Source organism: Python bivittatus, unplaced genomic scaffold, assembly GCF_059951505.1.
Source record: "Python bivittatus isolate LINGU-HERP-01145 unplaced genomic scaffold, Pbiv_v1 ctg000160_np1212, whole genome shotgun sequence".
Lineage (NCBI taxonomy): Eukaryota > Metazoa > Chordata > Lepidosauria > Squamata > Pythonidae > Python > Python bivittatus.
This window is the reverse complement of record NW_028277076.1, coordinates 9,873,878-9,885,868: the sequence shown is the minus strand read 5'-3', so window position 1 is coordinate 9,885,868 and position 11,991 is coordinate 9,873,878. Positions and strand designations below refer to the sequence as shown.

The following is an 11,991-nucleotide window of genomic DNA, read 5'->3' as shown; positions in this document are numbered from 1 at the left end:
CAATCCTTCTCTCCAGTTAAATAAATCACTGGTAGTGAAAGGAGTGTGAATAAAAGCCAATTGGTTGCCCATTGGTACTTGTCTAAGAGGGGCAAGGAGATTAGGGTCCTGCCCCCGTAGTGGAGCAACAAAAATATCAGGAGAGTCAGTGTTGTAAACAAGTCCTGTCCTGGTATGTGAAGGGCTACTCACAGCCGCTGGTGACTGTGAAGCTGCCACTAAAAATTCTTGAGAAGCTGGCTGAAAAGCAGCTGCAGAGGTTAAAGGCAGTGGGGGGGCAGTCCCAGCTGCGGGGGTTGCTGCAACAGCAGAGCCCGTGGGGGCTGGCAATGGAGATGCCTGAGGAGCTGATGCAGGAGGCGGAGGAGGGGCCATTAGAGTACAATAAGGGGGGGGGGAAATTCCTCCTCCTCCTCCTCCGTTTTGTGCTTTAGCTTTGTTTCTGTGTCCTGCTCAGGTCTCGGCTGCAGGGAAAAAAGTTTTACAGGGTTGGTTTTCAGCCCACATAGAACTTGAATGTCTGGGCGAAGGAAGAGGTTAAAGAAAAATTTAGCATATATCTCTTCCTCAATTCTGCCACTTGAAGCCAAAAAGCTGGCAAAAATATTTATGAACTCTCCATCAACAGTACCTTCTGGTGGCCAAAATCCTACATTTGGGCCAATATAATAATGTGGCCAAACGAGTTCACAAAAAGTTTTTAGTTTATTCTTTTTAAAACTCAATTTCATTGCAACTCTGGGTTTTAAAATGTCCCAGTGCTTGATAACACACTCCAGTGGCTGAGGGCTTTTTACCCGCTTACAGCTTTCTGCCACGGTTTCCTTCCTTGCTGTTTCACTCAGGCGGCTGTTGCTGTTCCCCATAGTGCCACCTAGTGGATTTTCTTCTTTTTCTTTTCTTTTCTTTTCTTTTTCCTTTTTCCTCTTTTTTTCTTTTTTTTCTTTTTAAGCCTTCTATTGCTGTGAGTTATGGTGGGTGCTGCCTAGAGGATTTCTCAGGTCTTTCCTTCAACTCGGGATTCTTTGAGAAAGAGTTGCACAGGAAAATTTCTCGGGCTGCCTGCTCCCTGTTCGTCTTTCCCTCGACGCAGGGCCTCAGCTCGGGATTTCTAGGAATTTCTCGGGCTGATTTTTTCTTCAATCAGCTCGGGGTCTGGCCAGAGTACCCTCCCTAATGTGAAATCCTTTTCCATGTAATAGTGCACCCTCCTACCTTGGAATCCTCCTCTAGGACAATATATTCCAACACACACACAAATCAACCACGCGGATCGTCGTGGCCTCTATCGCCTCACATGGGTAATCAGAGGAAACGCACTAAGATCCTCACACACTCACTTCATGGGGAGATCTCTAACAGAAGTTTCCCATGTCTCATTCACACACTCACAAGGCACCACTCCCCACCTAATAAAAGCATACTCACCCTTCCCAATCCGTCTTTATACAACGGAAGGGAGAAGTCTCAATTTTGGAGCATTCAGGCCCAGCAGGAGCGGAGTCTGCCGATGGCGATCAGCACAAGGTCACTGGAAAACTTCCCAGGCGCGCGCTTGACATTGATGGATGGTCTCCGTCGATTTTCCCCATCCGCTGTTGTGAAGGCAATGAGGGGGGCTTAAAGCAGTCTCCCCAAGGAATCCCTGCCTTCGGGACTCCTGGCTGGCTCACCAAAAATGTATGGCACCTTTTATTTCCCAAGTCTCAATAAAGCCAAATAAAAAGACTTGAGACGAGGCTTCTTTAAGATAACAGATGTATTTTGATCTTTAAGATAACAGATGTATTTTGATCAAGACACAGCTGGGTGACCCCAATCAACACATTCAGAAGAGATGTTGATGAAATCACACCTCACAAAACAAACATCAAAGGCTTTATAGACATGTAAATCTGTAATCAGATAGTACATCCCCTCACACCCATACAAGGGATTTTTGGGACGGTCTGAGCAAGTGAAAGGTGGTTCTTAGGAAGGTAAACTTAAATGTAACTTTTTCTTCTGGTTACCAAGAGAATGGCATACAAGATTTTTCTTATCTTTTCTCTGGAATGCAGGGCCCCACAACTATTGCAAAAGCTTGGTAAAACAAACAACTTGTACTCAGCTAATTGCTTATTCGAAGACAATCGGGCATTCAGCAAAGAGATAAGGGGGGGGGGGGAGAAGAAACCAGTGCTCTTTTCAAAGCAAAAGCAAGTTAACCCTTTAGAAATAAAATAGAGTGCACTGTTACAGGTATGGTTAAACATTATGTGAAGCATATATATACTGTATATATATAGAATATAAAATTGTGTATATATAGAATATAAAATTGTGTATCAAAATAATGCCCTTCAGTACAACAGGAAAAAGGAGAGGCACCCTCAGCGTTTTTATAGTGTCTGAGAGGTCAAATGGGGAAATATTCTGGTATGAATCCAGAGGACCCAGTAAATCAAAGTTTGTTAAAAGTCCATTTTGTTACCAAAGCATGGCCTGATATTCAGAAAATAGATGCTTGGAATGAGAAACCACTTGAAGAATTGTTGAAAGAAGCTCAGAAAGTATTTGTTAAAAGGGAGGTGCGGTGTTACACACGCTGCTCCCAGGTTCGACTTATGGTCACTCACTCACACACTCACTGCCTGTTGAGGCACGTGGATCTTGTCAGCCCCCCTTGCTCTCTACTTGGGGTTTCCAGATAGGTGTAGCTGGAGCAGACAGACACACAGCCCTGGTCAACAGCTGGGAAATAATTAGGGATTCACACAAATCACTTTCAACCAAACACTGAGGCACAAGAGGTTCTTCATAATACACAGAGACCCAGTGAATTTAAAGTAACAGCAAAACTTTACTGGTTGCAGGGTACATTTGCTCTTTCTCATACACACACACACACACACACTCATCCACACTTACCCAAGTCCTTCCCAACTAGGCTGCCAGGGAAGCAGCCAAGCCTGGATCCAAAGGTGACTCAGACAACTCAGAGTGGGTGGGCTTTGGGACCCCTTTCATCCCCAGAAGTCCTTGCTGGGTTGATTTACAAGTTGATGGGATTGGGGTGAGGGTTTCCATGTGCTCAGGCCCAACTTCCTTTTTTGGTTCAGGTCCTTTTTTTTTCCCCCCTTACAACTTGCTTCCTTCTTATCTACCTCCCTGAAGGGATCTCATAGATAAGATTCCTGGCTTTTGTTCTCTCTGCTTATGTGCCTGCTGCATCTTTAGGTTATGGCAGCTTCAGCCTAGTCTCACAGAGGTTGAGAGAATAGAGGCAGAGAGATGGGAATGAGAAGTAAGGGAGGAGACATGAGATGGGGAAATCGAACAGGGCCGGTTCGACCCCCAGCAAAATGTTTCCATTGTGGGGAGCCGGGGCATTTTATGCAGCAGTGCCCTAAATTACAGAGGGAAGAGAGAATCATTCCGTTGATGACATTTGGGGATGGTGAATAGGGGAGTCAGCCAGGAAGTTTTTTTTTTAACTTAAGGTCCCACCAAGAACCCTTGAAAAATTTAAAGGTGGACCTCATGAGGAAGAATTGGTGCTTAATTTAAAACAAAGTTTGATTACTGCCCTTGTGTTGGCTTTACCATCCCTAAACAAGCCCTTCCATCTGTTTGCAATGGTGAGCAGAGGAACAGCTTTAGGAGTCTTAACTCAAAATTGGGGAGGTAAGTGACAACCGGGGGCCTATTTGTCTAAACTATTAGACCCAGTAATCAGAGGAGGGCCAGTTTGTGTACAGGCAAGTTGTAGCCACTGCTGTTTTGGTGCAGGAAAGCAGAAAGTTAACTTTTGGAGGAGCATTGGTGGTAACCACCCCTGAAACCGTATGAAAAAGGGCTCTTAGTTTCATCATATTCACTTCCTTACATTTGAAAACCAAAGGGATAGCACAGACACAGACATTCATGAATGTTCACACATTTCTCTCACACATCATCTTTCCTTCTTTACATTTGAAAACCAAAGGGATAACCCAGACACAGACATCCATGAATGTTCACACATTTCTCTCATTCAGACACCCTGTCTCCATAAGGGTGGAGGCCATAAAGACAAAGTGGGGTGCCCTGAACTCTGACTAGTATCCAATAGGTCATCAGGAAGATAAATTTCCCCCAATAATGAGGAGGATCCAAAACTTATGCCAATTTCAACCAATCATTTGTTAATTGCTGTATCTCTTTGTAAGGAACATGTATAAAATTGTCTTCTTTGGGCGTGGGAGGGGGTCTCCTCTGCCTTAAGGGGAGACCCCAGGTGACTCAATTGGCTTACTTTCAATAAAACTTTAAAATCTCAGCTGGTACTTTCGTGTTTGATCTTCTGCCGGACTGAATCCTAATTGGGGAGCGTCAGAAGCTCTCAAATTTTGCTAACACCCCCACCAGGTCAGAACACTTCTAACTCAAAGGGCAGGCAGGTGGCTTACAGATTCAAGGATTCTAAAATATGAGGCAATTCTGATAGAAAAAGATGATTTAGTTTTAACTACCGATTCCTGCCTCAATCCAGCCACCTTCATGTGGAAAGGAGAAACAGAGAACCAAGATCTTGAACATGATTGTTTATATGCAATTGTTAATGGGGAAGCTCAAAATATAGAGGAGGCAGGGCGACTACCAAACACATGGTCTGCTCAAACCTGTGAATTGTATGCTTTCAATCAAGCCTTGCAATTATAACAAAAAAAGAAGAAGGGTGCTATTTACACAGACTCAAAGTATGCATTTGGAGTGGTCCAAACATTTGGAAAAATTTGGGATGAACCAGGAATGATCAACAATAAGGGAAAGGAGCTAATTCATGAAGAATTAATAAAGCAAGTTTTGAAAAATGTACTTCTTCCTAGAGAAATAGCTGTAGTTCATGTAAATGGACACCAGAAGGGAGACTCTCTAGAAGCTAGAGGAAATAAGTTAGCAGATGAAATTGCTAAGGAGGCAGCTTTAGAACCAGAGGGTGTAAAAATAGGCAATCTCACTCCTAGAATACCCACAACAGAGAAGGCTCCTGTTTTTACTGAAAAGGAGGAGAAGGGGTTAAAAGACCCAGGAGCCATTAAAACAGAGAAAGGGAAATGGGTTCTCCTAGACGGAAGAGGGATGGTAAACAAACAAATAATAAGGGAATTAATGGCTATTCTACATCAAGGAAGCCAAAGGGGGGGGGGGCACAAACAATGAATGATCTAATGCTTAGGAAGTATGGCTGTGTTGGAATATATACTGGGATTGTCCTCTTCTTTATCTTTTCTCAGAAATAAAGGTCTTCTAGCACAAACACCACCCTTAGAATTTGCAGTCCACAATATCCAACCAGGAGCGTGGGCCCTGATCAAGTCCTGGAAAGAGTCTAAACTGCGACCAGAGTGGGGAGGCCGTTCCAAGTGCTCCTCACCACTGAGACATCTGTAAGGACAAGAGAAAAAGGGTGGACCCACTGCACCAGAGTCAAGGGCCCAGTGGAAGAGCCAAAACCTGAGTGGACAATCCAAACCTTAAGAGGACCCGATGGACCTTAAGTTCCAGAGAAAATAAAGTCATGCTGGAGTATGGTGTCCTGGGGATGGAGGGTTTGTACTATTAGTCTGTGAGAAAAATGAATCTTTGGGTAAAAAAGATAAGTTTTTAGAAGCCTCAGATGAATGGGATCGCCTTAATAAGATTGAAACATAAAGGCATGTGGAAGCATCCTTGAAGCTGATGTGAACCAGGCCGGTTGTAAACTCCTTATCACAAACCTTCCCACAGCAACCTGGGCATCTGCCCTGAGGGAGGATGCCTTCTTCCTGGCCTTTGGCACCTTGAACTAATTTGTGTCGTCTTCTCTGTGACACTATTGTTTTACTAGCAGATAACAGAGGGGCAGAGAGTAACTTGAGAACTATTGCTTATTTAGGTATGCCTGCGTCACCATATGAATATGTATGTGTATACCTTCTTTTTCCCTTGCCCTCCTTGTAGACCTGCACAAATATCAGAGCATCCACTTTGCCTGCAGGGGAGTGCCTCCCACTAACCTCTGGTGGGGTCCCCCTCCAGTACGTACTGCTCAATAAACACTGCAGTGAAGCCTTCATTATTCTGCATTTGTGTCCTGCGTTTTGATCCCACAAGTCATTATTGGGTTGATTGTGGTTTGCTGTGTGGAACGTCAGTTCTTCTGTGGGGAAGAAGTGAAAGAGGAAACATCGTGTGGAAATGACCAATGTGTGTGTTTTGTGATTATAAGTGTATAACTAATTGTTGTGGTGGTGGTCATTGTGTGGATCGCTGAGTGTACAAAGGGGAGTGTGATAATATAAATTTAAGTACCATCGTTGGGGAGAAAAATGAGAATTGGGAAAATGTGGAATTCTTTGATACTTCCTCTGAGCCTGATGTTAAGTCAAACTCAGGGTAAGAAGGGGAATGAAGGGAGAAAGTTTATGGTGCGGATATAGGAAACCAGTAACCCCCAGGTAATTCAACTGGATACTTGCAAAGTATTAGAGTGTACTGGTCTTGAAGGGAGCCTTACTACTCACAGAGGGCTTGGAACGTAGGATAAGATCCTCTGTGTTGTGGAACCAGTTCCACCTCTGCCCCGGGAAAAGGGGGGGCTAACTGCAGAGCTTTACAGAAAACCTGCCAGTCCCCAGTGTGAGAAATATGAGTGTAACCCTGTGATAATATCTATCATGTTAGACCCTGAAAGGTCTACTAAATCCAATGGCACACTTTTGGGGATGGAAGTATGGATGTCCTCAAGGCTACACAGGACAACACTAGTGCAGGGTTGTTGTTTCCAGCTAATCATAGAACAGAGGCAGACAGTCAGACAACCAAACCCAAGATCTAAGGTAAGATTAACTAGTGATCCAGTAGGAGTAAAAATAATTGAGGTAATTGATCTGCAACAAACTATTGAAATAGAGACAGGGTATGGAGATGCAAATGTCTGGGTAGAATGGGTCAAATATACAGTAAAAGAACTTAAACAAGAGCAATTGCTATGCATGTGTCTCTGGTAAACCTGTAGGCTAAGTGGTCCCCTTTCCCTTGGGATGGAAAAAGAATTTAAGAGGAAAATGCCACCCTCATTCTCTGCAGCGTATGGGAACCACACGGCATGCCTTACCAGGCAAGGTGTAGGAATCACCACAGCTGTAGGAGAATTAGAATCCTGCACTATAATTGATGGACATGGGAATTACTCTAACCTGAAAATTCCCAGGGCTGATTTATGGTGGTATTGTGGGGGGAAGACCTTGAGATCCACACTTCCTCCCTTCTGGACAGGCACTTGTGCAATTGTACAATTGGCTATCCCATTCACCTTGGCATTTGAAAAAGAAGCAATAGCTAAAGGGGCATCCCTAGCAACATCTTTTGGTGACAGAATTTAGATTGACGCTATAGGGGTACCCAGGGGAGTTCCTGATGAGTTCAGGGCTAGGAATCAAATAGCTGCAGGATTTGAATCATTCTTGTTTTGGTGGGTAACCATAAATAAGAATGTGGACTGGATAAACTACATTTATGACAACCAGCAACCGCTCCTGATGGAACAATAACTAAAGCCTTACAGGGGCTAACCACTTAGGCAGAGGAATTAGCTGAGAATTCAGGGACAGGATATGATTCCTCCAAAGGTAAATACGATGAACAATTCCTGCTGGGTCCCCATCCTGACAAGACCTTTCTCAGAAAGAGATAAAACATGTGTTGTACTTCCCCATTGGAAACAAAATACAAGATACCAAATCTTCAAAAAGGGCAACTGGCAGAAACCTGCCAATTATTGTCCAATTAGTCTGCTAGACATCTCTCCTAAGGTTTATGCCAAAAATCTGGATAAATCTGGGAGGAGGACTGGGAGGAAGAAACAAAATTCTCCATCCAGAACAGGCAGGGTTTCGAAAAGGACATAGCACAGTAGATCACTGCCACTTTGAAGGCCCTTTTCAAAAATAGACTAACAGACATACAAAAGAACTCTATGTTGCCTTTGTTCATCTTACTTGTGCCTTTGATTCCGTGGACAGGTCTCAACTATGGAGGAAACTAGCTAGGACGGACATTGATAGGCACTTTCTCAAACTAATAATTTAATTATATACAGGCAGTCTTGACTTATGACCACTCATTTAGCGACTGTTCAAAATTAGGACGCTGCTGAACGAGAGGGATTTACGACTGGTCCATGAAGTTGCAGCCATCGCAGTGTCCTCAAAGTCATGCAATCGCGATCCGTGTGCTTGGGGACCTGGCTTGCAATTATGACGTCGCGGTGAGCCTCAGGCACGTGATCTCCATTTGCGACCTCCCCTGCCGGCTTCCCACAGGCAGTCAATGGGAAAGCCAGCAGGGAAGACCACAAATGGCTCCTATAAGTTGCTCTTGCCACTTTTTCTCCCAAGAGTCCCACTAGAGTATGAGATCGCTGAGACCTCATCAATAATCATCAAAACATAAATAAGTAGCATCCCCCTTCCTGCCCATGCTCCCCAGCACCTGCCCGCTGCCCTCGCTGGCCCACCTGCGCCGCACCCCCCGACCGCTGGTGCTCCTTACCTGGGACTTCCGCCTCTGGGAGGAAGACTGGGAGGAGGACTGGGAGGAAGAAACAAAATTCTCCATCCAGAACAGGCAGGGTTTCGAAAAGGACATAGCACAGTAGATCACTGTGCCACTTTGAAGGCCCTTTTTCAAAAATAGACTAACAGACATACAAAAGAACAGCAGGGAAGACCACAAATGGCTCCTATAAGTTGCTCTTGCTACTTTTTCTCCCAAGAGTCCCACTAGAGTATGAGATCCTTGAGACCGCATCAATAATCATCAAAAACATAAATAAGTAGCATCCCCCTGCCTGCCCACGCTCCCCAGCACCTGCCCGCTGCCCTCGCTGGCCCACCTGCGCCGCACCCCCCGACCCCTGGTGCTCCTTACCTGGGACTTCCGCCTCTTCCCATTTAACAACCTGCGTGGTCTAAGGGATTACAATGGCAACCAGGACTGCTGGGGCTGTTGTCTCTAAGCAATGCCGTCGTGTGATGCCGTGCTTTACAACTTCATTGTTTAGCCATCATAACCCGAGGACTACCTGAAGTTTTTCTATTCTGGAGGAGGCCTCTGGTAGCCCCTGCCCTGAACATATCCCAGATGCTGTGCGGGGCTGGGATCTGGCGGTTTGATGAGGAAATTACTTCCCAGTTGGAGGCGGCCCAAAGCAACGCCCTAAGATCATCTTGGGCCTCCCCCAGGGCCCTCCCGTTGCTTACTGAGCGATGGAGGCAGGGCGATCTTCTGCTGCTGTTAGGACGCATCTTGCGTTGCTGGGGTCCGTGAGAAACGAGAAAACGTTCAAGAATCGCGCTTTGCCAATCTCGTTTTCTCCATGAGGCAGCTCGGAATCAACGGCCAAGCTGGCGTTGCCCCTTGTGATGGACTGGAATGGTGGGGGCCAAAATCGGGGAGTAAACAATGCTCTTTCACCTCCCAAAGCGCGGGGAAGAGATGAGGAGGAGGAGGCTGGTACCTCCCTGAGGAATTCACTCTGTGTTGACTGGCTGACCTGGGAACTGGTTTCAGTCCGGGAAGATTCTTGATAGAGGTTGCAGCTAATAAACCTTGTTGGATTGAATCTGCGTGGTCTCCTGGAGTTCCCTGGGCTAAACCCGACACCCTTCCTGCAAAGCGGCCGCCTTTGGGAGAGCTTGGCTTGTGAGCTAAGAAAATAGAAGCTGGTCTTTGGAAAGAGAGGCCCGTAAAGATGCCGCTCAGCACAATCACCCACGGCTTCCTCGTGGCACCGTCGCCGCGAGACACCCACGAGTGCCACCAGCGCCTCGCCGAGGGGGCTCTTGACCCCTCGCCCGCAGACCTTCAGCACCCGCAGGAGGCAGCTTTGCAGGCCCCCCGGAGCGACTTTTCTGTCCCTTCCCCGGTTGCCTAGCAACTAGCAAAGATGTGGTCTCTGAGATCATTCCTCCGCAACATGTTCTACTGAGGGAGATAATGGGGGAGGACAAGTCTTACACAAGCTTCTAGGACAGTGTTTCTCAGTCCTGGCAATTTTAAGATGGGCTGACTTCAACTGCCAGAATCCTGGCTGGGGAATTCTGGGGGGTGAGGTCCACACATCCAAAAGTTGCCAAGACTGAGAAAGACTCCTCTAAGTGATTAGTGCAAATTCCATCATCCTCCAAGGCTGTTTGAGATGGATCTTGCTGAGGGGGACAGGGAAGTACCATGGAATTAAAGTTCTTTGCTTCCTTTCTCCTCCTGCCCTTCCAACAAATCACAAGAGACACACTTCAAAAACAATGGATCAGCAAATATATTCAAGCATACAGGCCAAGATCGTCCCTGCGGCATTCCTGCAATGGCTTTTTCCTTGTCTTGGTTCGCTGCAGCCTGGGAGAAGGGGTGGGACTGGCCTTCTCTCACCTGCGGGCAGGTCAAGCATCGTTCTGAGGTTTTCAGCTTCGGGCCTTCACACCACAGGCCTCCTTCTCACTTCCTGAGCCTGGTGTTCATAGCTGATGCTCAACCAGGGAAGACGCTTCACCCTTACCAGCCTTGCCCAAAATGGGTTCAGAGGCCCCTTGGTGAGGAGGTGCCTTGGGGTCTCCCTCCCCCCTCATTTTATCTCCATTGCAACGAGCCTGAGAGGTAGAACTGGGCTGCAAGAAAGCAGGTGGCTGCAAATCCCCCAGCGCACTCTGTGGCCAGAAGATGGCTTGAACCCAGACCGTGCACCAAGGCCAAAGCTTTAACCCTTAAAGGGGTCTACGCTCACCGGGGGAACGTGAAGGCACAGCACGATGTGTGAAGCCCGTCACTGTTGTGGGGTCTGGCAGAGGTTGAATCTCCCCCCCCCCACACCCCGCTTATCATAAGGATTTCAGAGCAGGGGAAGGAAGGAAGAATGGGAGAGCCCGGCAGGCAACGAACCAAGCTGGCGCTTCACGGGCACGACCACGTTGCCTTATTTCCTTGGACAAGCGAAATGGTGAAGGGGGGGGTTGTCTTTGCAACCTCGCTAGAAAGACACCATTAGCTCCAAGTGAGAGGGACACGTACGCAGGATACCTCGAGGGTATCCAGGAAAGGGTCTACAGCTAAACCGGTTCAAACTGCAGTTCACACTGCCTTGTCCCTGTAAAGTATAAAAACTGAGCTTTCATTTCTATTGGTGTGGGACACCCTGGCGTATTTGCTGCTTATGCTTTGGGTTGTTGACCATCTGGCTTCCTTTACTCGGCCCAATAAAAGCTGTTTCTTTCTAAGAGCCTCCTCCTGAATTCTTGGCACTGGATTTCTCTGGGATTCAGGGTTGCAAACCTTACATTGGCAAACCTGAAAAAGGGGCAGATCTGAAAGAGGCTTAGAAGGATGAAAAAGTTTAATTTCGTATCTTTCTAACTCTGCTTCACAAAGGAAAATTCCAGAGGAAAACCAGGGAAAACCACACAGGCCCATCTCCGAAACCGAACAGCGCGGAAGCTTATTTGAAAGGGACAGTCCCGCTTCCACATTTCCACGTGAAGGGGAAAGGCTGCGCCGCCAGAGGCAACGTGAAATGACCAGATCAAGGACGAAGGTGGGTTTCTGTCACCGGCAGCTGAACTGAAGCAAAACATTGTCCTTCATAACAAAAGGCTGCGGTCGCTGCACCCGGGGGGGGGGCGGAGGGGAGCCGCTCGGCCGCGGCTGCCCGGACGGCGAGGGCGCGGCACGGCCGGAGACCCCCTTCGGCTCCCGGCTGCCCGGACGCCCCGGGAGGACCGAGGGAGGGCCCCTCGCTGCCGCCTGCGCGGCCGCCCAGGGGGAGAGCCCCAGGGAGGGGCCCCTGCAGCCCAGAAGGGCCTCTCCGCTCCCGGCTGTCCGGACACGCCTCCAGCTTCCGCCCCGCACCAGCGGGCCGCCATCTTTGCTCGCCGAGAGAGGCGGACGCGGATTGGCTGCTCTGCGGCCGGCGGTGATTGGCGGGGAACTCTCGGG

At 47.5% G+C, this 11,991-nt stretch overlaps 1 long non-coding RNA gene across 1 annotated transcript; it reads right to left on the bottom strand.

Moving 5' to 3' along the window:
- Positions 1–1,007: 1,007 nt before the first annotated feature.
- Positions 1,008–11,925, bottom strand: LOC148214892 (uncharacterized). Its single transcript, XR_015797306.1, has 3 exons — positions 8,935–11,925; positions 8,557–8,701; positions 1,008–1,595 (listed from the first exon to the last, which is right to left on the bottom strand). It is a non-coding gene; the product is annotated as an uncharacterized LOC148214892 (long non-coding RNA).
- Between the last annotated feature and the right edge of the window lie 66 nt (positions 11,926–11,991).